The sequence below is a fragment of the Phascolarctos cinereus genome, unplaced genomic scaffold (assembly GCF_003287225.1).
Source record: "Phascolarctos cinereus isolate Bilbo 61053 unplaced genomic scaffold, phaCin_HiC Scaffold_4;HRSCAF=312, whole genome shotgun sequence".
Lineage (NCBI taxonomy): Eukaryota > Metazoa > Chordata > Mammalia > Diprotodontia > Phascolarctidae > Phascolarctos > Phascolarctos cinereus.
This window is the reverse complement of record NW_027555847.1, coordinates 645,834,501-645,861,038: the sequence shown is the minus strand read 5'-3', so window position 1 is coordinate 645,861,038 and position 26,538 is coordinate 645,834,501. Positions and strand designations below refer to the sequence as shown.

At 38.0% G+C, this 26,538-nt stretch overlaps 1 protein-coding gene across 6 annotated transcripts in view; it reads left to right on the top strand.

Moving 5' to 3' along the window:
- The first annotated feature begins 6,387 nt into the window (after nt 1-6,387).
- The window catches only part of PTK2 (protein tyrosine kinase 2), a 437,298-nt gene continuing 417,147 nt past the window's right edge, over nt 6,388-26,538 (top strand). For 2 of the 6 annotated variants that reach the window (XM_078153772.1, XM_078153765.1), the window contains exon 1: nt 6,388-6,461. The gene's annotated coding sequence lies outside the window, so the exon portion shown is untranslated. Of the gene's footprint in view, nt 6,462-6,670; nt 6,874-7,991; nt 8,113-11,444; nt 11,525-11,860; nt 11,962-26,538 lie in introns of those variants that run through there. The other 4 variants (XM_078153768.1, XM_078153766.1, XM_078153769.1 and 1 more) reach the window with 4 other exon arrangements.

Below are 26,538 nucleotides of genomic sequence, written 5' to 3'. Positions count from 1 at the left end.
AGAAAAGAATTTAGAGCTAGAAAGGACCATAGAGATTATCTAGCTCATACAAATGAAAATATTGAGGCTCAGTGAGGCTCACACAATGTATAAATATTAATTGATCAATCAGTAAACATTTGCTAAGCACCTACTGTATGCCAGGCACTGAGCTAAGCACTTGAGGGGATACAAACAAGAGGCAAAAAAATCCTTGTCCTCAAGGAGCTTACAATTTAATGGGGGAGACAACATGCACACAAATATATACGTATACATACATATGCATATATATTTACATATACAAACAAAGCTATATACAGGATCAATAGGAAATTGTTATTTGTCCATCTTTTGTTTTCAAAGAGGACCAATGACAGCATGAGAGAAAAGTTCTGAACAAATAATTGGTTGCCTCTTCTTTCTAGGGGACTGCACCAGGAGTGTGCTGGTACATGTTTAACAACCAACTGGGGGAGAGAGAGATATGTGCAGGACACACTTTTAGGTTTAATCTGTATTAATACTATCTTCTCTATTACTTTATTAAATTCAGAAATCAATAACAACAACAAAAATTGTCCTGATTTGTATGTGGTATTTGCTGATTTCTGACATGCAAATGTTCTTGCTGAAAATTTAACAATATGCTCTTATGAGCCAGATAGAACTAGCTTCAATACATCCCTGGACAACTCCCATAGTCAGACTGTTCTTTGTGGGGTGACCTTACCTGCAAAGAAATGTGAGTTTTTGAGACTTGGAGTAATATGATCAGACTAGTACTTTAGTATAGCTGGCAACTGAGTTTTGCCTAGATTGGAAAAAGAGACATGCTGGTCCTCTGTGATCACCATCTCCTTTTCTAGTTATTCACTAACCATCCATTTAATAATACATTTTGGATTTTTTGCCAGTGATAAAGAGAAGTTTGCTGGCCTACGGTTTATATATTCTGTTATCTCTCTCTCTCTCTCTCTCTCTCTTTTTAAGAAAATAGGGGTAGTATTTGCCCTTCCATAGCACTGAAGCACTCCTCTCATTCTCTAAAAAATCATTTGCTCAGAAAATCACACCCACCAATTATTCTAGTCCCTAGTACAGCATCCCTCTTCTTTTGCAGAGTGGCAAGACTTTGGTTACAAGAAAGGAGAGCAACAGAAGAGGCATGGGATAGGAAGTGATGAGATTCAGCAGCAGGAGAATGATGTTGTGGTCAAAATCAGAGAGAGAGCACACATCACCGTATTGCAGTGGGAGGCTTTTCCTCGTTGGAGCCAGCTGTTGAGTCTACTCCCATTGTTCTCTTAGTGATGAGCTAGCTGTATCAAGATGTGGTTGGAAGTCCCTGCCAGTGATTCTGAATCCATGCCCATTCTGTCAGAGGTCTAGAATTCCTGAATCTTCATTTAAAACCTAACCCTACTCAGTGAACATCCATTGCAAACTGTATTGTACATTCCTCTGTCTGCTGTCAGCAGTTACTACTTAGGGATGCTAGACAAACTCAACTGTTTTTTTTTTCTTGAACTCCTGGTTTCAAAATAGAATATATACCATTTGGGAACTGCCTAGGCCTAGTAGAGGCAGGAGTGGGGATGGTAACAGCCCCTCAGTAAATTTTACAAAATTATTTACTGTTTATTGCCTTTGCTCTGTGCCAAAAGTAAAACAACTACATTCAGTTCTATCTAGATACTCTGTCTGATTCTGTGGGGAGTGACTTCATTGTGCCAAATTCACATGGCTAAGGCTCAGTACCATATGGCAAGTTCAAGGAATAGGTGGGTTTTTGCAGATGGTTAGGGGCTTAGAGATGATTCTGATTTGATAAATCCATTAAAATGCATACCCTCTTTTTAGTGAGTATACAGGGATACTCAGAGAGAGACAGAGCTAGGGTACAAAGTTTACCCACTTTCTTAGAAGCATATGGTACTTTCCTAGCACTTCTGGTCATAGGGTGAAGAACCTAACTATCATATCCCTGGGACATGGTAGGGAGAGGGTCTCTCCAAACCATATCATTTTTTGGCTCAACAGGATCAGGTTATTGGCTAGCAATGCCACCTGGTGGTTAAATAGGGTTGCAGTTAATCAGGATCTAGTGACTTAAACTTAATAAGAGCATGTCATACTCCCTATTTCTCTACTTATCATGAGCATTAACAGTTTATTAGATGTATTCTGTGCATACTATTTTAATGATTATTCTTCTTGGAAATAAAAACAGAAGCAAAATAGAAGTGTTGAAGGCCTGTGTTCTTTCTGTTATCTGTTACCATTGTCATATACCCTGAGTAGTAGGCATATACCTTCTTTGATACTCTTCCTCAAAATAGCTTTAAAAACCCTTTTCTTGTACTTAGCATGCCTTACTAGTCTCAGCTCATTATGAGCGTTAGCACCCCTCATGTTATTTTATAGTAAGATGCAATGCATTCATCCTGTTATTTCACCTTACTGCCATATTTTTTCATGATCTCTACCCTCCCAGCTGCTAGTGCCTTCCCTCGAAATCACTGAATCTATTTTGTAAATACCTATATGTGTACATAATAGTAAGAATCTATATGATACTTTAAGGTTTGCAAAGCACTATCTATATATATACATACATACAATATATGTATATGTATATCTATATAGCTCAAATCCAACACTCAGTCCACTGTGAACCACCTAGCTGCCTATAAAAATCCAAGTTCATAGGTGGGTTTCCTATGCCTCCACATCAGTCTTTAGATAACTTCCCCTTTTCCCTCCCTTTGTGTCATTAGAATTTCATTCTTGCGAACATCTCATCTCTCTTGGGCTAACATTCCCTATTGAATTTTACACCATGCGGCCTTATCTATCCTACCTTAGAAACTTTTAAAATTTGCCCTCCTTAAATATGGAGTGTGTGTTAAGACTATGCTTGGCTTTCCTCTCCTTATCTATGAAAAATTCCAGAAGGGTTACTTCTAAAGTCTTATAACTTTTATTTCCCCAACCTGTTTCTACTTGGTAAAAAAACAAACAAACAACCCAGAAGTTACTCATTACTTCATTCCTTTGCTGGGAGATAACATCATCAATAAGGCAATCCTAGAAATGACTAAAATTGCTTTTTTTGGGGGGGATATAGAGAGAACTTGGGCATGTGTGGATGACAGAATTCTCCCTTCAGTGTTGCGTCATTTATCTGTAAAAGATTTGTGGTCTATTTCCTAACCTATTCTTCTACTCCTTCCCTCTATATAGGTGTTCTGATGTATACTGTCTCTATTGATCTTCACTCAAATACTTTCCACCATACTTAGCCCCTTGGGTTCTTGTGTTTTCTCACATGCACATATCTTAACATATGATGCTACTCTACCTGTTTTGTTATTTGAAATATAAGGCATAGATATAGCACCAAGATGGCAGAATAGCGGGAAGAAAGATGCCTGAGCTCTTACCCACAACTCCTCATCAGCTCTAGAAAATACACCAGACCAGGTATGTAATATCTTGACTATGGAAAGTGCATTCTCTGGAGCTCTTGTCTTTCACTTGTGCTCAGAAAATTAAATTAAAAATCAGAAGAAATCAGCCAAGAAATCAGATCACTTTTACTGCTCCTAGCCATGTATTTCTCCTGTACATCAACATTATTGTTCCTACAGTTGGGAGGGAGGTAATGGGAGAAATTTTCTCCCTTCTCACTTCTCCCACTCTGGCCTGTAAATATGAGGTAGGGAAAGCAGGGCAATTGAATTTTCAGTAAACTATTCTCTGAACCCCTTGAAGCTCCTGTGAGAATCACCTGATGAACTCATCCTTATACTTCAGCACTTCAGCAATCTGTGATTTCAGATTCATGCTCTCATATGGCTGAAAAATTTTCACCCTGCAGTCAACCTGGTGATGATTCTCCAAACTTAGGTTGTCAATCTGTACTAGGCCCATTCTAAAATACAGATAGGACCTGCTAGAGCTTGGACCTCATTCAAAGCCCTCTGAGAACTCAGGGTGACCTCCATACCTCACTCTAGTGAAGTACCATTATTGTTAGTGTTTGTGGGAGCACTGAAGAGTATTGTTTGAAGTGGAGGAAAGTCTGCTCATTTAGCCCCTTAGCCAAAGTATAGGTGAAAAGGAAGGGACCATGGCATAGAAAACTGTCCATTTCCTTTTTCCCCCCAAATACCCAAATTTTATAGCAGTACTTTTTTTGTAGTAGCAAAGAAATATAGACTAAATATGTTGTTTGGGGGTTGGTTAAACAAATTGTGGCACACAAATACAATAGAACATTATGGTGCCAAAAGAAATGATATACAAACTGATGAAAAGTAAAGCAGGCAGAACCAGGAAAACAATATAAACAAATGGATATAACAATGTAAATGGGAAGAACAATAGCAAAATCAAAATTTAAAGTTATCCATCTAAATACAAACTAAGCTTAGTCACAAAGAAGAGATATGAGAATGCACCTTTCTCCCTTTTTCACAGAAGAGGGAACTAAGGATGTAGAACATTACATATGATGTTCGAGTTAGATGATTTGTGAGTTAATTTTGGTAACTTTTAAAATTTCCTTCTCCTTTTTAATATGTATTTCCATATTAGTCATATTATGAAAGAAAAAACAGAACAAAGAAAAAAACAGGAAAATTTTTTAAAAAGTGAAAACAGTATGCTTCAATTTGCATTCAGACTCTATTAATTTTTTTCTCTGGATGTGAATAGCAGTTTTCATTATGAGTCCTTTGAAATTGTCTTAGATCATTGTATTGCTGAGAAGAGCTGTCATTCAGTTGATCATCATACAATGTTGCTTTTATTGTGTAAGATATTCTCCTGGTTCTTCTCACTTCACTTTGCATCAAAACTGTACCATTTTAATAGGCCAGAGATAAACACCTTTCTCTTGGATTCTCATTTCACACCGAGATGTTAGTTAAGTTAATTTATTAAGCACATGTTATGTGCCAAGCACTGTTTTAGGCACTGGGAAAACAAAGATAAAAAACAGCTCTTGTCCTCACAAAGTTTCTAACTACTGGATTAACAAGTGAGCTACCCCAAATTTCACAGAAATTGGGGCAGATTCGTATCTCTGATTTATCATCCAGAGCTCCCACTTCTATACTATCCTTAGGGACATATTATCTTCTTATCTCTCAGTAGTAAAACCCTCCTAAGACAATACTTTAATTCACCCTTTATTGACTATCCATATTTCCCAAAGTAGATTTTCCAAAACTCCTATCTGTTGAAGTCTTCCAACATAAAAGAGGGGTTTGGACAATAGATTATGTTCTAAGTTATTTCCTACCTTTGATATTCTATATTCTAAGATTTCTTCCAGTTCTGACATTTTATATTCTAAGGTTCTTTCAATCTCTCATTTAAGGTCCCTTCCATTCTAGGTTCTAAGGTCTCTTAGTTCTACTTCTGGCATTCTGTGTTCTAAGATCCCTCCTGGCTCTGCCATTCTGTGTTCTAAAGGCCCTTCCAATTTTGACATCTTTTTGTTCTTAGGTCTTTTCTATCTCTGATATTCTATATTCTAAAGTCCTTTCTACTGACGTTTTATGTTCTAAAGTCTGTTCAACTTCCGAATTCTACAGTGGTAGGTGGCACAGTGGATAGGACTCTGGACTTGGAGTCAGCAAGACCTGAATTCAAAATTGGCCTCAGATATTTCTAGTTGTGTAATACTGGGCAAGTCTCCTTAACCTCTGCTAGCTTCCCTTTCCTCAACTGTAAAGTGGGGTTAATCATAGCACCTACCTCTTAGGGTTGCTGTGAGGATCAAATAAGATATAATTTGTAAAGTGCCTTCTCACAAATGTTTGTTTTCTTCCCTTCCTTTTCCCTTTCCATTTTTCACATTGTATCCCTTCCAAATTTGACATTTTAGCCTCTACAGTCTTTACTGTTTCAGACATTCTGTGCTCTAAGATTTCTTCCAGTTTTGACATTTTTCTGGTGTTCTGTTCCACTTCTGACATTCTAAGGCTCTAAGGTCCCTTCCAATTTTGATGTTCTAGGTTCTTAAGGTCCTTACTGCCACTGCCATTCTGGTCTCTCCTCTAAGGTTTCTAACTGCTAGGCAATTCCCAAATTTTATGAACTGTGCTTAACGTGTAAGTCTTTACTCTTGATGCCTAGGCATAGCTGGAGCGTTCCTATATTTAATTCCCTAACCAAACTAAACCCTACCCGCCTCCCCTTGGGGTCTACCTCCTCTACTTTCCTCCCCCCCCCAGCCCTTGTTCCTCCCGTACTCTTCCTCCCCTCCCCCTAACCACGGCCATTCCCAAATCCTGGAACAGGAGATCCCAATCCGGGATTACAACTGGGGTGGGAGGGGTAGGGAACGGGAAGCGGGGGGAGTATCAGGCATGCGCGAGCCGCTCGGCGCATGCCCCGTGAGCCCCCGGCTGGTTCTGGTCTGGAGTCGGAAGCTTGGGAGCCCCTGACCCGGGCGAACGGCAGCGAGTGTGAGTGTGCCCCGGGGCGTGCGGGGAGGGCCCCGGCTGAGGGAGCTGGTGCTGGCGGACTGGGGGCGGGGGAGGTGGGAGACGCGGGCGGGCAGGCCCGCGAGGCCAGCCCGAGGCTACCTCGGGGGTGGGGGCTGGGGCGGGGGCGGGGGCCGGCGCGAGCCCAGCCTGCGGAGCCGAGCGGAGCCTGTGCCGGGAGCCCGGGCCCGGACAGTGCGGGGCGGGGCGGGGGCGCTTCTGCCTTCCGCCTTTCTCCGCTTGCCCGGGAGGACTGGGCCGGGCCGAGGCCGGGCGGGCGTAACGCGGTGTTGCGGGAGGATCTGACTCCTGGAGCGGCCGCCTCCCGGTCTTCCTTCTCCTCTTCCAGCTGAGCGGCGGGGATCCGGGAGCACCGGCGGCCGCGTGTGCCACGGTGAGAGGAGGGGAGGAGGGCCGCCCGCCGCCGGTCCTTGGTGCCCCCACAGCCTCCCGCTGCCGTCCGCCCCGCGCCTCCCCCAGCCCACTCCCCATCCCTTCTTCCTCCGCCTCTTTCCTCTCCCATTCCCTCCTCCTCCCCATCCTTCCTTCCCTCCAATTCCCTCCACTCCTTTCTCTCTTCCCCCCATCTCTCCTCCACCTCTCTCTTCCCTCAGCCCCTCTCCATCTCTCTTCCCCATCTCCTCCTCTTCTGTCCTCCCCCATCCCATTCCCCATCTCTTCTCCCCCCAGTCTCCTCTTCCTCTCTTCTTCCCCATCCCCTTCCTTCTCTCCTCCACCTCTACCCTATTCCTTCTCCCTTCCACCTCTCTTCCCCATCTCTTCACCCTGCACCTCCCTCCCCCATCCTCTTTTCCCTCTATCTTCCTCCCCCTTCCTTCTCCCCTTCATCTCCCTCCCCTACCCCTTCTCCCTTCACCTGTCTCCCCTACCCCTTCTCCTCTCCACCTCTTTCTTTACTTCTTTCCTCCATCCCTTCCTCTTTCTTCTTCCGCCTCTCTCCTATCTTTCTCCTTCCACCTCTCTCCTTCCCTCTTCTCCCCCCTTTCCCTCTCCCGACATCCTTTCCCCTCTACAGTTTATAGAACAGGGTTCCCCCTTCTCTCCAATCTCTCCTTCTTATCAGGTACCTACCCCACCTCCCCTTCTTATCTGGCAGCTCTTCCCTTTTCTTCTCTTCTCCTTCCTCCCCTAATTCATAGAAAAGAGTCCCCTTTCTCCTCTCCCCATCTCCGCTCCTTTCTGGTCTCCCTCCTTTCCCCCACCCCTTCCCTGGGGAGTGTGGTTGGTGGCTGTGGTTGGGGGCGGGGGGCGCGGGTTCGACGTAGTGTTCTACCCATGAATTGGTTGTTTGATGGAGCTGGGCTTAGGCCTGGGGGATTGGGAGAGGAAGGTGGGGGTTGGACCTTAGCCACTCTACCCACCTTCTCCTCTTCCTTCTAGGCCCTCCCCCCCATCCGTTTCTGGAAAGGAGTTGGGGGTGGGGACTGGGAAAGCAATAAAAAAGCTTGGAGGGTTGGGGAATGGAGGGATCACGTTGGGTTTTTGGAGGCTGAGGTGCCGGTTTTGTGACTGCAACTCAAGGAGGGAACCGGAGAGCCAGTCTGAGAAGCCTTGTGGATTTGAATCCCACAGGATGTGGTAGGACAGGACGGGCCTCTGCTGGAGTTGAATGGTGAGAATGCCTTAGAAACAAAAGGGGAGGGGAGAAGAGAAGGAAAGGGTCATTCCGTTGAGACACTTGGTCCTGAGATTTAATAAATTTAAGAAATAAGTTCAAATTTAGCCTACTGGAAGCTTGGTCAGTTTCATGAAGTGAAATTGCCACCGCAGGGAAGAGGGAAAAGGGTAGGTTTTGTGGTGGAAAGTAAAAGGAGGACTTCGATTGGTTTGTGAGATTGTCTTGAATCACTCTTCGAGGGTCCTCCCTCTGCTATTGCTAATAACCAAATAGGAACGGGAAAGCTAAAGTCCTATCACTTCCTGTCACTCAAAACAGGTTTTATTATTCTGTTGTGAGTTTTCCCTGCAACTTAAACAAGAAATAATTTAAAGATAATTAGAATTCTTTCTAAAGAACTTTGCCTCCTTTATCCAGCTCACAAACTAACTGCAATTTTATGTGGAAAAGCAATTTTAGACGTGTCTGTCTTGGTTCCTTCCATTGGTAACTTTCCTTCACAAGAATGTGTTTTCATGTTCTTTGGCGTACCACAATAGTCCTTAACCTGGGGTCCATAAACTTGTTTTAAAATTGTTTTGACAACTGTATTTCAGTATAATTATTTTCCTTTGTAATCTTAATGTATTTTATTTTTTGCATTTAAAAACATTCTGAGAAGGGGGTCCATAGGCTTAGCCAGACTACCAAAAGGATGCATGACATACACAAAAAACCTGTTGAGAATCCCTGATTTGACACGAATTAATTACAGGTTTTTCTAACTAGAGACACCAACAAAAGTATATGTTGTGAGCCTTTTCAGCAGTCTTTTTCTTGCATAGTCAGCCTGCATCTGGCTTTTTGACTGTCTGACCTAGACAATAGTTCTGTAATATGTGCAACGGTTGGAGTCAACATAGGAGTTCGGGGATTTGTTTTTGAGATTCACCATCAAAGGGAATTCATCTCAGAGTACAGACATTTGCGTAATAGGTAAGATAGAATGGACCTTTCTGAAATCTTTTTCATATCCTAACCCTACAAACTGTTTATTTGTAAAGCATCTAGTGTTAATTTCTTTTATAATACCACAAAGTTAGGTGTTTTGATAGAACATCCTCTCTTTAAGAATGTGAAAAGTAAAGGAAAATAGGTGGAAACTTGAATGAAAATAAGCTTGTTTTTCTAGTTCAGTTTTATTGAAGGACATTTGTCCTATTGGACTAATCCAAAAACTTTTATTTAATTGTAAGTCCAGCTAGTAAGTCTATGTTATTCAAATAAATAACACTCTTTAGAGAAGTGAAATGCACCAATGAACAGTGTTTTCACAACTCAGACCTGTTGTTTCAAAATGATCTTCATTAGTTGAAATGTTTTATGTCTGGACACAATTTTGTTCCTTTTGAAAATAAAAGCCTGTTTTTTTGGAGTAAAAGTAACAGCAGCATTGTTTTAAGCAACAGGTAATTGCCTGTTTTGAATTTGTGTATTAAATATTGTGTAAAATTCTAGATCAAGAGAATTTACATTCTCTTCTGATGATATTTGTATCTTTTCAGGATATATATTATCATCAACTAGTATAACAAGTTTTTTATAGTAGTAAATGGCATGGTCTAGCCCTCACAGGGGCCATACAAAAAAAGGGACTAAACAAGGGGCTCGAAAAAAGAAGGGCTATACATGAGTGACAGTTGTATAATAAATGTCTAAAGACACCAAGGCCAGAGATAAATAGATAATAATAGTTGACATAATAGTACTTTAAGATATGCAGGGTGTTTTACATAAATTTCAATCATGATAACTTCATAAATCATTTCAAACATATAATTTTGTGTAAGGATAATGGGGCAGAATCCTCTTTCCTAGAGGTAGTAGGATTTAAGAGCCCTTGGAGATAAATTATTCCATGTTTTAGTGAGCAGTATATTATGAGTTAAGTAAGAGTGGAAAAACAGACTGAAAACGGTAATGATGTTTGTATAGACAAAGCAGAAAACATGGGCAAGGAGTCATTTAATATAGATGATCAAAAAGTTTTTTTGACAAGGAAATATGAACTTAGTGTATAGAGAGTATAGTATTATATTCAGTGGTGTTCTTTGGAATTAAGTTTCACACCTGAAAAAAGATATTTGAACTGTTATAGGTTAACAATGTTGCAAAGAGGTTAGTTGGAAAAATTAACTTTGTAAGTTGTGAGAAAATTGCACTCTAATTTCATTGCTTTTTGAATACCCTATGTATGTAATTAACACAGATACCTGTTTCTATCTCTGTCTTGCTGAAATCTTGAAGTAATTTATTTTTTCAATATAGTGAAAAAATGAAGTATCATCATTCTGTCTTTGGCTTTTACCTTTATAACTAGGGGTGACTGGAGAAGGACATTCTTGCTTTAACATTCTTGAAGACTAGAATTACTTTTTAAGAAGGCTAAATGCCTGTATCATCTGAAGTTAATGAAACCAATAATTATTAGAAGTTAGAAAAAAGTGATTTATTCAGAAGTGTATTTGCTTAAAAATTAAGTGCAAAAGCTGACAGATAAATATTTGTGGGCATCCCATTTTAGAATGTAAGCTTCTTGGGGGGTAGGGATTATTTCATTCTTTGTGGTTGAATACCCAATAGTGTCTGGAACATAGGCACTTAATAAATGCTTTGATTTATTTTAAGTGTGCTAATCTACTATTAAAAGTAAACATTTTTAAAGTGCCAGATTATATAGATTTGTCTCAAACTCCAACATTAAAATCAATTCCATTATTTTTAGTTGTATATGTACAGCATTTATTAGTAAATTAATGAAAGATAAAGATCTAGCTGCAGTTGCACTTGGTAACTTTTTTAAAAAATGGTTAATTGATTTTTCTTGTTTGGTTTTTTTAATCTCACTTTCCAAAAGACCCTAAAAATAGTAATATAATTTTTAGGAAGTGTATGTCTTCACTGAGGACTGCAAATAATTACAAGTATGTGCTCATATAATGGTGAGAGTTGAATGACATATGTGAATGCATAAGAAGCAAGAAAAATCTTTGCTAAAATCATCTTTCAGGTTTTAATTTCAATTCCTTATCAGGGCTGTTCTGTTTTAGAATCTAATTGAAAAATGTTGATGGACAGATCTTAAGGCAATCATATTCTTTTTGAAATTTAAACTAATGTGTAAAAACTGCTGAATTCATGTTAGTGTTTGGATGCACCTGTAGTTGACTGATATCAACAAGTGATATTTGAAAGATGTTTTTGACTTTTGTGCGAGCATAATTATTCAGGTCTGTTATTACTTCTTCTCTTTTTGGACCAGCATTTGGCATTTTCCTTATTACTTCTTTTCTATCAGAAGACATGGTGAAGGGAGAATTAGTTTGACTATCCAGTCACTGTCGTGTGGAGGAACTGAGCAAGATAGGTAATTTTGACAAAAACCATTGTCAGTTTATGATGACATTGTTAACTAAACCCCATAGTAAAGTTTCAAAACCCTGGAACACTGAGGTATTCTCTAAGGTTGTATAATCTAACATCATGTTTTCACAGTTAGCTTGGGGTGGTAAAATGAATGCTTGATTTGCTCTGCCACTTATTAGGGTTGTGTACAAATCATTAAACCTCTCTCAACTTCATTTTCCCTCATCTATGAAAGTAGGGATTAATCACTTCGATTTAGTAGTTGCTTTTCAGGTTTACAAAACACTGCTCAACAACTCTGAGATATGTGGTAATGATATTTATTCTTGTTTTACAGATGATACGGAGTCACACAAAAATAAAGTGATAACCCACATTCAAAAACTGGTTTTAACTACTCTAAAAAAACTAGCAAGTGTCATTTGGGATTCAGTTCAGGTATTTATTAAGCACCTGTTAGCAAGGCCAGTTTTAAATGCTGGGGGTACAAGGCCAAAAACCAAAATATTGTTTGCCTCTCAAGTCCAAGTTTAGCATTTTTTCTATTACATCACTCTCTAGTTTAGAAGGTTGTTGTAAACTGTAAAATACTCTATAAATGTGACCTGTGAGGATTATTTGCCATTATTGTTTAAGCAATAATCATATTTTTTGCTGTGCTTTTTAAAAATTATGAATTTCTATTTATGTATGAACTTAAATATCACATGTAAATGTTTCAATATACAAGCAGTGGCAAAGAGGACTGTATGTGAACCTGAACTTTGTTTATATACATATATATGTACATATATGTGTGTGTGTATATAAATAACAAAACTATTCTTGTCTGTTCTGTGTTCTTTTTTGAACTTTGCTCTCTTCTCTGTATGTTAAAGAAATGTTCATTCATGCTCTTTTTTTTAACATCACTGTCACTACTTACTGATTCCTACCCCTCGCCATTGTGCTTGATTGTTCACAATCATACATATATGATATATATGGTTTAGTGAATAATTTAGCATCATATTAATACTTATTTTTGCCTTAGAAATAAATCTTTTCATTCAAAATTACATGGGACTTTGATAGAAAAGAGCATGACTTAGTTTTTTTTATCATTTCAAACTCTTCCTGCCTGCATCTCATCAAGAAAAATTTGTGTTACCATTGTCTTTTTACTGTTATTTTGCATTTTACTAGTCTTTCCTAATAGATCTTTTTGAAATTTGGCTTACTATAGTTTATTGAAATACTGAAGGTTCAGAGACTTGTCCAAATTCATATTAAAAAAAAATGAGTGGCAGGGTTTCTCTCTTCCCTCCCTTCCCCAAGCAAGACTTAATCAGAATCTCTAATTGAAGGCTTCTCCTCTCTCCCCTACACCCCCATGAAGGCAGAATGATTTTTATATTATGCCCAAAAGCCATTCAAAAGAACAACTGTCTTTGTGGTGCTGCTGCGTTAGTTGCAAAATAATGCCAGCTCACATTTGACATTCCTTGAAAAAATTTCGTTGCAATAATATTCAAATAAGGCTTGTTTTGAAGTAATAGGCTAAAATACCTTCACTAGGATAAGTGATTTTTTTTAATTGAAGAAAATGTGGTCATGCCTGTCACAATGTCTGATGCCTAATAAGTGTTTATTGATCGACATGCTTCTTAGTACTGTTAAATCCTAAAGTCACAGAAAATCCAACTTCTTGAGTTAACTTCTTTGAATGTTTAAAAATAAATGCAGGGTAAAGTATGCTAAAATCATTCATAAGGGTGATGGTATAGGTGAGTTCTTATTGACAGAGAAATTGGATAGAGCTGAAAAGTCTGAAATTGTGATTTGAACTTGAAAATACTTTGAGTATTTCTCAGAATTCTGGGCTGAGGGAAAATGAGTTGAGTGGAGATTACAGATTTGAACTAATGCCCTGACTAAGCATCCTGAGTGTATTTTTCAACAAGAAAAGACTTTTTTGAAACCCTGGCTTGGATTTTAAACAAGCAGTTTGAACTTGAAATTGTTTGCAGCTAGGTTTGTGGTTTTCAGCAGACAGAGGCAAAGAGTTTGTTACTGAAACCATTCGTGTTCTTCAGTGGCTTAAATACTCTAGTGGTTTCCTTTAGGTGTTGAAAAATTAGCTAAATTTGTAAGCTAAAGTTAGGTAAATAGTATAGTCGACCAGGTTAGCTAATGAGACAGCACTTTGTATTGATTGTCTTCATAGCTTTGAATCACTAGCCCAAGCCAGTGAAATGTACTTTTCTCTTTGACTGGTTTTCCAGAAGCAGAAACTTAAGTGGTGAGAGATTGATTCCATGCTTAGACAACTTCTAAGGGTTGTTTTGGCTGTGTGTTATGGCTCATTTGCAGAGAGATGGGTGCATATGTTTACAGGGTTTGGTCATCCCAGGGGAGCAAGGGAAAGTGAGATCCCTGTGTTATCTTGGAGAGAATGAATTCTGATTTGTCACAGGCTGTAGAATACTAATTAATGGGTGATGTGAAAACCTTTACATTTGGAACGTTTACTGTAGAGTCTTGGGAACCTGGTACCTAATAAATTAAATTCCATTTCTGGATCATGGACCCATCAGAATAGAGAGCAGAGTTGATTTCTTGTTGTCCCTTATCCGCATTTGGGAAAAGTCTTAGATTTGACATAAAATGGTTTGTACTCCAAACAATATTTGACATTTGACATATACTTCTTCCTTTACAAAGTCTAGTTGCTCTTCTTGGATTATTCCTGGTATCATGATGATCAGCTGTTCCACTTAGTACTTTTTAGCAAATCTTCCCTTTTACCCTCCTCCCCCAATCTCAAGGTGTTACTGGGATCTATTTGAAATCTGACAACTTTTTAAAAGGTGTTTGTTGAGCATCTATTATGTGGTTACTTTGTAGAAGATCATGTGGCTTCTGGGAAGATTGTGTGGCTTCTCTTCTTCTTTTTTTTTTTTTAGGCAATGGGGTTAAGTGACTTGCCCAGGGTCACACAGCTAGTAAGTGTGTCAAGTGTTTGGTCTGAGGCCGGATTTGAACTAAGGTCCTCTTGACTTCAGGGCCGGTGCTCTATCCACTGCGCCACCTAGCTGCCCCTGGCTTCTCTTCTATATGACTGTAGGGCCACAGGATTTACAGGTTGACAGATAACTATGTACTGTTACTGTAATTCAATGTAACAGGCAATATATATCCGGCAAATTGAAACAACTATTTAAGATGCACATGGCAATGAGATGGGATGGTATAGGGCATTGGAGTTAGTAGATGTGTTTTTTAATCCCAAATTTTCTACTTCCACTGTAATGATGTTGGACAAATCACTTATCTGGGCTTGTGTTCTCATTAAATTCAAATTCTTTCAGTGTCTACTCTTTGCAAGGCACTGGGGAAGAAGACTTAAAAAAAAGAAAAGCAATCCCTGCCCTCAATTTTACATATACAGGAGACAGGCTAGATGATCCCTAAGGTCTTTTTCATCTCTAATACTCTGTGATCTTATGATTCATGTAAGAATATTGCAAACTCAGGAAATAATGTGTTGAAAAACTGAAAAAGAGCCTTGTCTGCTGTTGGAGTATTTTGAATTTTGAACCTGTTTATCCCACAGTTATTTATTAATTGCCCTATGTGCCATGCGCTGTGCTAAGTGCTGGGGATTCAAAGAAAGGCAAAAACCAGTCCCTGTTCTCAAGGAACTCCCAGTCTTAATATACAAACGATGGATGCATAAATGATATCTATACTGTATAAATTGGGGATAGTCTCAGAGGGAAGGCACTAAGATTAAGGAGAGTGGGAAAGGTTTCCTGCAGAAGGTGGGACTTTAACTGAGATTTGAAGGAAGACAGGGAAGTGAGGAGGCAAAGGTGGGACCAGCAAAAATGCCTGAGCCAGGATATGGAATATTGTATAAAAGGAACAGCAAGGAGGCCAGTATTACTGGATTGCAGAATGTGTGGAGAGAAATAAATTGTAAGATTATTGGAAAGAAAGGAGGGAGGTTATGAAGTGCTTTATAAGCTAAAATATGATTTTGTGTTTGATCCTGCAGGTAATAGGGAGCTACTGGAGTTCTTGAATAAGGCTGTGACATAGTAAGATCTGCACTTTAGGAAAATCAGTTTAACAGCTTAGTGGAGGGTGACTGGAATGGGGAGAAATGTGAGGGAGGGAGACCAACCAGAAGACTATTACAGTAGTCCAGATATGACGTGATGAGGTCCTGCATCAGGGTATAGCAGTGCCAGAGTACAAAAAGGGGCTCTGTGAAGATAGAAACTGAGGAATCAAAGGGAAAAAAGAAACAAACTCCAGAACAGGTTAATCATCTGGAGCTTAATGATTTTTTTGGGAAGAAAAGCTAAAATAAAGAATCATTTATTTCATGTATCTATGATTTTATCAGTGTGGTACTTGCATCTCTATCAATTCTGATTGCAAACATTTTACAAAGTAAAATGAACTGCCTGGGCCAACCTGGCAAGCTTATAGTCAAAGTCAAGATGATTAAGTTGTAGGAACGTATTTAGATGTAGATAAGTGAATAATAATTGGTGGCAATAAGAGAAAATTTAGAAGTTATTTTAATCTGAATACAAGGGCTTATTGGTGAGATCTGTTAGACTACAGAAGTAGTTCTCAAACTTTTTCCTCTTGAGGTTGGTAGAAGAAATAGAATTATTTTCCCTTACCCCTTTGTCTTTCCCAGCTATCCAAGTCTATTAAAAATAAGTTTTATTGGTGTCTTTTGTTTTTATGTTGAAGTAATTTCTGGATATCTGGATGTTATCTTTCCATCCCTGCATCAGATTTCCCTATTTAAAAAAAAAAGCAGTTAATCACAACCAGCTAATGTGGTGAGTTATTGAAATGTCTTACGGTATGCATTAGTGTGCATTTAAAGATATATATATATATATATATATATATATATATATATATATATATATAAAATATATGTGTGTATATTATATATAAAATATATGTATATGTATGTATGAATCTGAGTGTGTGTATGCACATATATTTGTACACACACACGCACACACAGATATGGTGAGAGACAGAGAGACTATCTGTCTTTGACTTCCTTGGGGTATACATCTTTGAATCAAAGTTTATGAACAGTTAACTAACTTTTCTCACTATTCTAAATTCTAACTACGAATTTCTAAGAAGGAAACAAAAAGGTTGTAGAAGAGAGTGAGAAATGTTTTTGGAACAGCTTATACCTGCTCAGATTTGGGGAAGTGGCATTAGAGCTTCTTGAATGCATTGTTATCTCTGGTTTACACTGACCATTCCCCAACCTCAAATACCATTTCACAAAAAAAAAAAAATTTGGAAAGGTGGTCTGTAGTACATCTTGGGCGTGCTTTATTAGTAGACCAGATGAATATTTACCCCAGATAGCAAGACAAGTAAGCATTCAGGCTTTCTTAACAGTTCCTTTTGATATCTTTTCATGTATCCCTACCATTCTTCTTGCACATGTCATGGCACTAGCACATTTAGAGGCTGAACATGGCAATATCTCAGAAAGAGGCAAAAACCTATACTTGTCACAGAAGTATTAGTTTCTCTGTCATGCTAGGATTCTTCTGCAGTTTGGGAAGCACAGGGATATAATACTATTCAAAAGGATGAAAACTCAGTTGCTATACTGCATGTAATTATGAATGAGTTGAGTAATATGTTCCAAAATAAACTGTTTTGAAGTTAGTGATTTTAAAAGTATGGTCCAAAAAGTGTCAGTGACTATATAAAGAAATGAATAAAATATTCTCCAAATTGGTTGGTTGGAAAGTTGGTTGGTTGGAAAGTTGGTAAATTTAGCCATATGACTGAAAGAAATAGATTGTAAAATTTCAGCAAGTTGGAAATTGTTAGCACTCATCCCTTATTTACTCTTGCACATATGAAAATAAAATTACAATTTGAAAGGAATGTAGATCTTTCCCTAAACACATAGAAAAGAGGCCCTTTTTTATGAGAGGATGAAGGTGAAGCCTTAAGCATCCTTAAGTGGCATTCTGATCTAGACCATACTCTCGTAAGACTCCTAAAAATGGTCTGAAATGAGAAAAAAAAGGTAAAGTACTATCCCTTCTAGAAACAAAAATTACAGAAGTAAATTGAAGTAATATTATAATGCAAAAAGGGACTCAGAAACATTCAGTGATACATATTTTTCTTTCTAGATCAGGGTTTGTTTTTTTTTTAGCCTAGGGCCCATGAACAATTTTTAAAATGTTATAACTGTATTTTAATATAATTAGGTTTTTTTGTAATTGTATTTATTTTATCTTATGCTTTTAAAAATTGTATTCTGAAAAGGGGGGCACATAGGTTTCACCAGATTGCCACGGGGACCATGGCAAAAATAGTTAAGAAAACTCATTCTGGAATCTAGCTGAATTTCCTTTTGCTTCTCCATCAACAGATTGAACCTCCTTTTCTGTAAGAATAAAAAGAATGTTGTAATAGTCTAAATGCTTGAAGGGTGAATCTTAAGCCAATTTGTAAAGGTGCTGATTCACTTAAAAACAAGTTAAGGAGAAGAAGAGAATGTGAATACCCACAATAGAGAGAAATGACTTTCACGGGGTCATTCAGTGGGTCAGTGATGATACTGGGAATGCAAGACTCCTGAAAACTATTCTTTATCTTATATCCTAGACAATGTTCCCTCCAAATTCTCAGAACTCTCGGTGGGCAGTTTCTGTTGAGTCTATGCTTGAGTCAGAATAAAATATAGTTTGCTTTGCTGTACTATATTGATTTTTGCAATCCTGACAGCAATAAAAATCTGTTTCTGTCAGTGTACTTAGGCTTTTATGATGATGAAGAAATGTAAACTCAGGATATTTGCCTGAATAAAACAATTTTTTAAACTGAATAATTGAAAAGAAACATGCTGATTTCATAGAGATGTTATATATGTTATGAGATATGGGAAAACATGTAAAGTGTTTTGAAAACCTTAAAATACTGTATAAATGCTAGTTATTATTATTTACATTGTGCTGTTGTTGTCTTAATTTAAAACCTTTTTGGTACCCAGCTGCTTAAACATTAATATATGTTAATTGTAAAATTCTAAAACAGATTCAATGAAGGAATGATCTGGCTATTTTCATGCATGTTTTGCTTCACTTTAGAGGCATAGATTCTTAAAATATACTACTTACAATATGGCAATGTTTGGTTTTTGTTCTTTTCTCAACAAGGAAAAAACCAGTAACTACCTCAATTGTCAGTTCCTTTTAGCTCTGCTGACAAGACAGGAGTCCATGCTGTGACTGCAGCTGCTATCTATCCAGTGGCATTTGTTAATTAAGCTGTTTAACATTGTTTTGCTTTCTCAAGTCTTGGCTCCTTTAAAAGAAACAAAATCATAGGTTTGTAGCTTCTTAGAAAGTGCTTATTTTGGTTGTCCGGTTCTGTGAATAATTTTTTAAAACATTTCTTGCTTTGAAAAAAGTAAAATATAATTAAATTTGTTTATTATGAGCTTTCAAGCAACTTATTAATTGAAGATGTCTAGGCCAGCTAATAAGTAGTGTATAGTACAGACTGAGTTCAAAGGCAGCTTTCCTGTAGTGTGCGGTCACTATGTTAGTTTAGGCCTTTACCAGTTCATATTTAAATTAATAATAAATAATAACTCACATACTAATGTTTACGAAATTTTTCTTGATGCCTCAGAACCTCCATTGTTTCTCCAGTCTATGCTTTAGTCATCTACAACACATTTTTATTTAGATGTCTCACTAGTAGCCCCTTCACATTTCCCTTTTACTTTCGATTACAGTATTAACCTCACAGATTCAGAAGATCTGCTTTTCATTTCTAGTCTGTTAACAAATCCTACATATTATTTAATCATTCCCTTCATTTTTCTTTCCACAGATATTTTATCACTCTCATTTGAATTAATAACTCACATATAATATTCCAGGTTTTATAAAGCACTTTCCTCACAAATTAGTGAGTTAAATAGTGTAGGTATTATTAGAATTATTATTCCCCTTTTATAGGTGAAGGAATTAGAGTCACATAGCCAGGAAGTATTCCAGTTGGGAGCTGAGCTTAGGTCTTCTGAGTCTAGTATTTGTTATTTTGCACCAAAGCTGCCTCTTGAATAAATGAAACAATGTCTTCCCTTATATCAGAACCTCTCTTTTCCAGTTCATCCTATAGGCAACTGTTGAAAGGAGGATTATCCCTTAGGTTTACCACAGGGCAGCTGGGAGGCATAGTGGATAGAGTGCTGGGCCTGGAGTCAGGAAGACATCTTCCTAAGTTCAAATCTGGTCTTAGACGATAACTAGCTGTGTGAACCTGGGCAACTCACTTAACCATGTTTGTTTCCTCATCTGTAAAATGAACTGGAGAAGTATTGGCAAACCATTGAAATGACTGAATAGTAACAAAATTTGTGCCATTAACTTTACATCAGAGACTGAGAGAAGAAAGGAAAAGGAAAGGAATTACATAAAGAAAACAGGAGAGATAGTGTGTTATAGTAGACAACAAACTGGGCTTAGAATCAGAATACTTGGTGCTGGTGCTAGACCATTTATCAGCTCTGTGGCTTTGGACAAGATCATAGAAGCTAGAACTAGAACTAGGTTCAGAGCAAGAAAGGAACTTGGGGCCATTTAGTACAGTCCTCTCATTTATAGATGAGGAAACTGAGGCCCAGGTAGGTTGAATGATTCATAGTCACATAAGATAGTAAGATAGCTTTAGTGATAGGATTTCTACCCAGGTTCTCTTAACTACTGAAACAGTGCTTTTTCCACTGTACCTTATATTCCATTGTATTATGTTCATCCCCAGTCAGTGGCTTTCTACTTTGTTTCCAGTTTCTTATGCTACAAAAAAAAAGTATTACCATGAATATTTTGTTATATATGGGACCTTTCCCTTTGTCTTGGGCCTCTTTGGGGGTTCATACCCAGTAGTGGTATCTTTTGAATTAGTATTCAATTTAATTACTTTTCTAGTGTAGTCCCAAATTGTTTTCTAGAAAAATTGGACATATTCACAATAGGTCTTCCTGTAGTTCCTCTAGCTTTGATTATTTAAAGGCTCTTCAACACACAGTTCCTCATGCATGTATTAAGATCATACAAGAGTTATTGATAAGTCCAACCACAGAAATAACTCCATTTGTTGACCTTCTGATAATTAACATGGACAGGGGTGTAAAACAAGGTGATATATACTTACCAAAGGAGTTCACTGCTGTATGGAAAATTGCCTTTGTAAAATCCAAGTAGAATTCTCTGACCTGGAGATATCTGCCATATGCTTTTCTTTATAGATAGTGTGCCAGTTGTATCCAACCCCAGAACTTAGATCTTCTAAGTCCAGTATTTGTTCTTTTATACCAAAGTTGCCTCTCAAACAAATGAAATAGTATCTTCCCTTATCTCAGAAACTTTCCTTTCCAGTTTATCCTGTATGAAGCTGTTGAAAGGAGGATTATCCCTTAGGTTCACCACAGTGCTAAGCTTACCACAGTCTTTCCTTGGTAAGAGCCATGATTACTCAAAAGAGAGCATCATAAGAACTCTTTTATATAGGACAAACTGAAAAATGCTTATTCAGACTGACATGCACATAGATGGCTAGTTCCCTGAGCTTGTATATTAATACCTGTATCTTAGATGTACTGTACAGATGGACAGTAAGTAGGACTCAGAACTGAATAGAAGAAAGGCTGGATTACATTTGAGAGACTGTACAGTATTTCAACAATACCAAGCTTGTCTGTGGTTCAAAGTCTCATGTTTCTAACAGATACTCTCCCTGGGAAGCTTTGTTTGTCTTAGGACACCATCATTAGTTAATACCTATTATGGTCAGGCCCGGTGCTTGGCACTGAAGATACATAAATAAAAATATAAAAATATAAATATAAATAAAATAATCCCTACTCAAAAAGAGCTTACTTCTACTTGGGGAGATAACATACAAATAACTGTGGAAACTAGATGAGATACAGGAAGAATTAGAAATACTTAACTGAGGGAAGGCACCCAGAAAAGCTTTTAAGAGGTTAGATTTTAGGTAAGACTTGAAGGAAGCTAGGAGACAGAGCTAAGGAGGGAGAGCCTTCCAGGCACAGGGGACAACGACCAGTGAAAATGCACAGAATCCGGAGAGATTCAATGTCTTGTGAAACAACAGGGAAGCCTGTGTCATTGGATCGAAAAATGCATGGGCAAGATTAAGATATTAGAAGCTGGAAAGGCAGAAAGAGGCCAGGTATATGAAGCATTTTAAAAGCCAGAAGATTTTCTATTTGAACTTGGAGGCAATAGAGAGCCACTTGAACTTATTGCTTAGGAAGAACAGTTCAGTGGAGGATGAACTAGACTGAGGAAAGGCATGAGGCAAGGAGAATAATCAGAAGGCTATTATGGTATAGTCTAGATATGAGGTAATAAGGGCCTGAACCCTGGTAGGACAGCATCAGAGGAGGAAAGAGCATATGTAAGAATGGTCACAAAGGTAGAATGACAAGATTTGGCAGCAGATTGGATATGGGGGATGAGGAGATATAGGAGTTGAGGATGATAGGGTTTAGAGCCTGGGTGATTTGGGAGGATGGTGGTGCTCTTGACAGTAGTAGAAAAGTTAGGAAGAGGGGAGAGTTTGGAGGAAAAGAGATGAGTTCAACTTTTGTCATGATGAGTTTAAGGATGTATATAGGAGATAACAGTTTTAGGTATCCAGAAGCATTTGGAAATGAAAGGCTGGAATCTAGTTTAGGAGAGATATTAGGCCTAGATAGATTTGAGGATACAGATCTGTGGGAACTGATGAGATTACGGAGTAAAATGGTGTAGAGGGAAAGGGGGGGGAGGGAGGAGGAGGAAATGGCACATGCTTAGGAACTGTGATCCAGCAAAAGAGACCAAGAAGGAGTGCTTAGGTAAGTAGGAGGACAACCAGGAGAATAGTGTCACAAAAACTTAAGGAGAAGAGGGTGATTCAGTCTGTTATAAGCTTTTATTAAGAGCTTATTGTGTGCTAAGCAGAGGAGAAACAAAAGGAGGCAAAAATCCAGTCCCTGTATTTAAGGAGTTCACAGCTAGTGGTTATGATTGACAGTGTCAAAGACTGCAAGGGTCAGAAAGGAATGAGAATTGAGGAAAGGTCATTAGATTTGACAGTTAGATCTTTGATAACTTTGGAGAGAACCGTTTCAGGTGAATGATGAGATCAGAAACCAGACTTCAGAGAGTTAAGACAGTGAGGAAAGGAAGTGGAGGTACCGATTATAAACAGCCTTCTCGAAGTCTAGCAACAAAAGGGATGTGAGATACAGGATAAAACCTGGTAGGGATGGACAGATCAAGTAAGGGTTTTTGGAGGATGGGTGAGATGGTGTTTCTATAAGTAGTAAAGGAACAGCCAGTAGATTGAAGATTAGTGAGAGAACGAAAATGATAGAAGCATACATATTTTACCTTGGAAACCACTGTAGTTAGTTGTGTAAGAGAGTCACATGTGTTAAAGAAAATTATTTGGCAATGGTATATAAAATGAACTGGAATGGTAGAGAAACTTGAGGCAGGGAGACACATTAGGAGGCCTTTGAAATAATTTAGTTGAGAGGTTGGGAGACCAGTTAGGAGGGCTTTAAGATATTCAGGTGAGAGATGATGAAGGCTCCAACCAAGGTGGTAGCTTTGTGAGTGAAGAGGAGTTGGATGCAGGAGATGCTATGAAGGTAGAAAGCAGCAAGATTTGGACAGTGATTGGATATGTGAGGTGAGAGAGAATGAGCAATCTGGGATTAATTCTTGAGATTATGAATTTGTGACACAGGAAGGTTGGGGCCACCTTCAACATGTGAAGATTCAAAGTTGTGTGGGACCCAATGGTAATGAATGGAGAGATGCATCATAGATACAAGTAGACTAGAGCTACTTGCAGTGATGCAAGAAGAAATGATCACAATCAAAGTAAATTATAAATTATAGAATAAAATGATTGGCATAGGGTTATTCTTTTTTTTGATGATTCTGTGGCTAATTATGCTGTGGAGAATAGTAGGTATGCCCCTATTCCCTTCCCCCCCTTCCTGCTTCTTGGCTGTATCAGTAGAAAAAGCATCTAATCTTTCAATCTAAGTCCTGCCCCTCTACTTTTGTTGCTCATTAGTAGGTAGATATTTTAGTATGTGAGAAGGAAAAGTAGTTTTAGTTTTAAAAAGAAGTTTAGACTTGAAAAAAGAGGTTTTTTTGTTTTGTTTTGGTTTTTTTTTTACATTGAATATGCTTTCTCTTTAACTTATTTCTTTACCACCTTCTCTAGGAAACTGATAGGAGGATAGGGGTAAAATGATTAAGAAAATAATTACTAAAGCAACTTCACATCTTTTCCTCTCAAATTTTTTTTTTGTGTTTTGTTTTATAAGTTAGTTCTTCCCTTTCCTTTTCCTCCCATTTCCTTAAGCCAGGTGTTAAACCTCTAATTTAAGAATTCACTTAAAAGGGACTCACCTTATCTGCAGTAAAGGTATGAAGTTAATATCTCCTTGTAGCTTCTTCTGGGAGAATAGGAAGGGAATGTTTGGGAAGGCCCAAGTATCTGCCTCTCCTTGGACTGTGCTTTGCCTATATGGGTAATTTCCATGCTTCACAACTTTTCGGAGTTAGTATTGCCAACTGCAATAACTCAAGCTCATAAAAAGACGCCAAACATTGATAATTCCCTAACTTGGTAGTGTAACTCTAGTTCAATAAATCTCCACCCTGCCCCAGTCCCCCTAAACATTTTGCATCCAAATATACCCCTGATGCCTCAGGCAGCTCTTTTTTATTCTCTTCCCCTTTGTGCCAGTGTTTTCTTCTTTCTCTTATTTTTATTGCCTCAAGAATACAACTCCTAAAACTTGGGTTCTTTACTTGGAGTTCAAGCCCTGGAGATAATAATTTAGGAGTTATAGGATCAGAATATTTAGAGTTGGAATTGACTACTGGGATAATCTGATCCAATCTCATTTGTTTAACAAATGAGGAAATGTGGTTGTCTATTAGGCTACTCAGTTGGTATCACAACTGGAATTCCAGCATAGGTCTTCTGACTCCCAAGTCCAGTGCTTATTCCACTGAACCATATGACTTTATACTATATTACCTTGCTCTTGTATGTAGGGAAGGAGGCATACAAATAATTAGGAATTGGCTTTTCAAAGTTGGTGTGTGCTTCTAAATATTGACATTATCTACCAGCTTGAAACTGTACGAAAGAATGACACTACTTTTACTTAGAATGTTTTTATATTTGTAGATATCTTAATCTGTTTTTGGATTGTTCAATTCATTCACCAAAGGTTTAAGTACACACTATGTGGAAGGTTCTCACTGAGTATTTTACTTATTCGTTTAAGTGATCCACATTTTGACCTGGTAACAGTTATTGTATGTTCTACGTAGAATGATGGTAATTCTTTCAAAGAAAGGATCTTTGTAGATTAGAGGAAGCATTAGTGGAAAGAGCATTTAATTTGGAGTCAGGAGAGATAATGGATTCAAATCCTGCCTTAGATGCTTAGTTTTGTAACTGATGATAAATCTGTAAGCTTTCAGTTTTATAATCTATAAAATAGAGATAGACCCTACCTCATGGTATTGTTGTGATGGTCAAATGAGACTGTATGTCAAGTACTTTGCAAATCTTAAAGCTACTATATAAACACTACTATTATTTGGATTTAATTTTTGTTTATTCGTCACTATCTTGCACTGATCTAATGTCACATATATAAGATTAAGATCCCAGGTCATGGAAAACAATGATCCAGGGTCCCCACAACCCTTTGGTAGTGCTCGTCATTGTATTTGTGTTTTCTCTATACAGTAAATTAAATGGGGTATATGCTTTGGTATATATGATTTGGTGAATATAGCAAATACAGATAGGTGGTTTTCATTTGAAAATGATACTATTGACAGAAGTAACATGTTCCTTTAAAAGTAAGAAAGCCTTAAGGGGTTCCTTTTAGAATTGTTTCAGAAAAAACAACATTTATAGTGTTGCATTATTTTACCCCTTAAGCAGAATTGAAACTCTTATTTTTCTCCTGTTAATAGATTTTTTCCCCCTTGTTTATTGCCCCAGGTAATGTTCCTTCACTGAGTCAAATTAGACCTAGTTTTCAAAAGTTCTTTGTACTATAATAAAAATCTTATAGAGGAAGACAAATTGTTTCCTGCTGTTTTTCTGAGAAAAATGTTATTGATAAGGAAGGTTTTATAAAAAGCTTTTATTTTCATAAACTTAAGACTTTCTGAGAACCTGGCTTCTTTGTGCGTGATGTATCTTTGTTTTTCAACCACTTATTGGGGACTGTGGGGCTGAGTCTCTGCCTTGTGGGCATTTTGAAATTTGAGAGAATCTCAGGGAACAGGATGAAACTTAGTGGGCATTTGAAGGGCCTGTGGACTCTGATGGGGAGATGAGGGCTCATTGCTCAGTGGCATTTGTAGTGGAGAGAGAAGCCACATGGTATAGTGGATAGGCCACTTACTGGAATTAGAGTCAGGAAGACCCAAGTTCAAATCCCGTCTCAGATTTTACCAGCTGTGTTATCCATGGAAAGCCTATTAATTTTGTTGTGCCTAGTTTCTCTCATGTGTAAAATGAGGGAATTGGATTTTGATGGCTTCTAAGGACACTTCCAGTAGTAAATCTGTTATCCTCTGATCCTATATAGTAGAATGTTGCAGAGGTTGAAATGCTGGCAACTACCAGCATATTAACCCCCTGCTTACTTTACCTTGTTAGAATTTCTCAGATAGTAGCACCAGCACCACTGTTGATAGCAAAGTGTCAGATTGAAGATTAAGGTAGGTTCTCACAACTTTTTGGGAACTGCTTTATAGATTAAATGTGTCCTTGAAGTTGACTGTAATACCATTTCCCATTGACTTCCATTACTATTTCACAGATGTTGAAATGAAAACAAACTATAGTAGTATGGAATAGTGCGTTGAGTCAGCA